Source organism: Mandrillus leucophaeus, unplaced genomic scaffold (assembly GCF_000951045.1).
Source record: "Mandrillus leucophaeus isolate KB7577 unplaced genomic scaffold, Mleu.le_1.0 Scaffold2, whole genome shotgun sequence".
Classification (NCBI taxonomy): Eukaryota; Metazoa; Chordata; class Mammalia; order Primates; family Cercopithecidae; genus Mandrillus; species Mandrillus leucophaeus.
Window position 1 is genome coordinate 13,274,157 of NW_012102031.1, and position 3,411 is coordinate 13,277,567.

The 3,411-nt window shown below is 52.4% G+C and overlaps 1 protein-coding gene across 1 annotated transcript in view; it reads right to left on the reverse strand.

The window, feature by feature from the left end:
- Nucleotides 1–3,411, reverse strand: part of OSBP2 (oxysterol binding protein 2) — a 253,027-nt gene that overhangs the window by 248,408 nt on the left and 1,208 nt on the right.

Below are 3,411 nucleotides of genomic sequence, written 5' to 3' on the forward strand. Positions count from 1 at the left end.
GAACCCGGGAGGTGAAGGTTGCAGTAAGCCGAGATCGGGCCACTGCACTGCAGCCTGGGCAACAGAACAACACTCTGTCTAAAAAAAAAAAAAAAAAAAAATTGTAATAAAAAATATGGGCTCTTAAAAATTACACCTAGATGAGATAAAATTAAATAAAATGGGGAGAAAAGTAGATGGTGACCAGGATTTGGAATGGTGGCTATCCTGGAGGAGGGGAGGCCAGAAAGTGGGATGGGATGGCAGGGGGCACAAGAAATAGGTGCCCACATTTTCTCCAAACACCAGGCTTCACGTAGTTAAAAATTTAAAAGTTGGCCAGGTGCGGTGGTTCATGCCTGTAATCCCAGCACTTTGGGAAGCCAAGGCGGGCAGATCACGAAGTCAGGAGTTAGAGACCATCCTGGCCAACATGGTGAAACCCTGTCTCTACTAAAATACAAAAAATTAGCCAGGTGTGGTGGTGCGCGCCTGTAGTCCCAGCTACTCAGGAGGCAGAGGCAGGGGAATTGCTTGAACCCGGGAGGCGGAGCTTGCAGTTTGCCGAGATCACGCCACTGCACTCCCGCCTGGCGACAGAGCAAGACTCTGTCTAAAAAAATAAAAATTAAAAAAATTAAAAAAAATTAAAAGTTGAGAGTGGTCTTTCCAAAAAGGGAGCCAGCAAGAGAAATGGCTCTGATTCCCTCTTCACCAGCCACATTGCCCAGCAGGTAAGCCTGACTCTACCCGCCCCCAGGGAAAAGAGATCATGAATTTAAAAATTATTTCACTTTGTTTCCAACTCACGAGTACCCTAATCTCACCTCTATCCCCAGCCACACCCATTTGGCCAACTGCTGAGAGCTGGGTGTCTGGAGAGGGCTGGAGGAGATAACACACATGCACAGCGCTGGGCACAGATGGCGCAACCGAAAACCCACCCTGCTGCTCTCAGGGTTTCATGACAGACCTGGAGGATGCTCAGTCCTTGATCCCAGCTGGCAGGATGGCCTGTTCTGGAAGGGGGGGATTCAGATCAGAAGCAGGGACAGGAGAGCAGCATCAAACATCTCAAGTGGCAATTCCAGCTGCACCTCAAATGGGCCTTTTCTGCACATAAACTCATCTCTGGTGGCGTTCGGACACTCAGCCTGCAAGCTGGCTGCCTCTGGGGAGGCCACTGAGGTTCATTCATTCAGCCTCAGTTCCCCTTTCCTGGCCAGCCTTGCATGGAATGCAGTGAAGGCACAGGGTCCTATAAATGTCAGGAATCGTTCATTCTACCTGGGTGAGGTCAGCAACAATTTGAACCATCTTAGAATCTCGAAAAGTCTGAAAAGGAAATTGCAGAGCTGGACTGTACACGCACACACACAAGAAACTTGTTCTTACTCCCTCCTCCCCCCAGAACTAGCATTTATCTTCACAACATTATCAGCAAGCAGTTAGAATTTTTCTTAGTTACCCAGAGAATCTACACATTTGAGATTACTCTGAAATGTCAACTGTCTACACATGTTATTTTAAGAAAAGAAGATTTGAGAGGCCGAGATGGGCAGGTCATGAGGTCAAGAGATCAAGACCATCCTGGCCAACATGGTGAAACCCCGCCTCTATTAAAAATACAAAAATTAGCCGTGCATGGTGGCGCGAGCCTGTAATCCCAGCTACTCGGGAGACTGAGGCAGGAGAATTGCTTGAACCTGGGGGGCGGAGGTGGCAGTGAGCCAAGATTGTGCCACTGTACTCCAGCCTGGGCAACAGAGCAAGACTCCGTCTCAAAAACAAAAACAACAGAAAACAAAACCCTGTAGTGGGTGACTTGAAGGGATACTGTTGGCTGAATGAAGTGAATGAAGTGACCTGAATTTCAGCAACAGCAAGTCAAGGTCCTTCTGTGTGCAACAGTGAAACAGTGCTTCTCAGAGTGTGGTACTGGACCAGCATCACTGGCCACGCCTGGGAAGTTATTAGAAAAGCCGAATCTCAGGCCCTTCCCCTAGGCCCACTGAATCAGAAACTCAGTGGGGAGGCCCAGCACTTTGTGTTCCAACAAGCTCTTCAGGGAATGCTGATGCACACTCAGGTTTGAGAACCACTGGCATAGACTGATCTGAGTTCTCAAGGCTTAAACCAACCATCCCCAGGAAGCAGACTCAGGGAAGAGCCAGTAAGAAAGCAAAGGGAGGCTTCACTAACCTCCTCCTTTCAACCACTTTCAGTGGGAAGACAATGTTAGTTCTCTCACTGCTGGACTTCAATTTTGAATCCCATGCTGGTTCTGGAATAAGAAAGGAGGGCAGCAAAACACCTCCTGGTTCTCCGCAAAACACCAAGATGGACTCCTGAAGGCCAGGAGCCCTGTCCAATACATCTGTGAGTCTGTGGTGCCCAGCCCAAGGCCTGGCAACCAGAGGCATCAGGAAAGGTGGGAGTAACTGCCCCAGGCGGGAAGAATAAACAGCCCTTCCTAAGAGTGTGGGTCCTAAGGACTGAACAAGGTGACTGTCTCCCTCAATCCCAAACACACAATGATGTTAGCTCCCGAACCAGAAAGGGCAAGGACTTGGAAGGGCTGACTCTAGCTAGCTGCCCCAAGCCCCACAACTGCCAAGCAGGAGAGAACTGAGGCCCCAGATCACTCCCTTACTCCACCTCCCCACTTGCCCAAAAATCCAAGTTTGCCAGAGGTCATGTCCACAGATTACATTCACCCTTGCCAGAGGTCAGGGCCCCCAGCCCTTGGCGGCGGGCCAGAAGTGTGCCTTGTCCTGCTGGAATACACGCCCCTAAACATCTCTAGACTAGCGGCAGTGTCCCCCAACCCTGGAGGCCCTCCATCACCATCCCTGCAGCATCATCACCCTCCAATCCCCATGTCCCACCCTGGCGCTGCCATACCTGTAGTAAGAGAGCAAACCATTGCCCAGCACGAACCAGCGGCGCTGGTAGCCCTTCAGATAGTTGGTCCACTTGAGGAGCCAGCCCTCGAAGCTGTCCAGAGGCAGTAAGGCCAGTGGGGCACTGGAGGTCGTGCCAGTCCCCGACATTGGAACCCCAAGAGGAGTCTTCGCCTGTCCTGATCGCAGAAGAGGCAGGGGCTTTAACGCTGGCAGCGATCCCGACTCGGGTCTGAGAAAGGGCGCGCTCCCCACCGCTCGGGAGAGCGGCTCTGATGCGGCCTTAGTGAAGGGCCCAGCCCCTACACCTGAACTTGACTCTGACCCTGGCCGCGACCCCTGCAGCAGTTCCGATGCCTGCCCAGCCCCTGGTTCCGGCTCAGACGTCGTCTCGGACACAGGCTCCGATCTTGGCACTGCCTCCGAAACTGCCTCTGACACCTGTTCTGACAGCGGTCCCCGCTCCGGTTCGGGCACCGGCTGGGGCTGGGGCTTGGGCTCCGGCCCGGAGCCGGACGTGGAAGCGTTC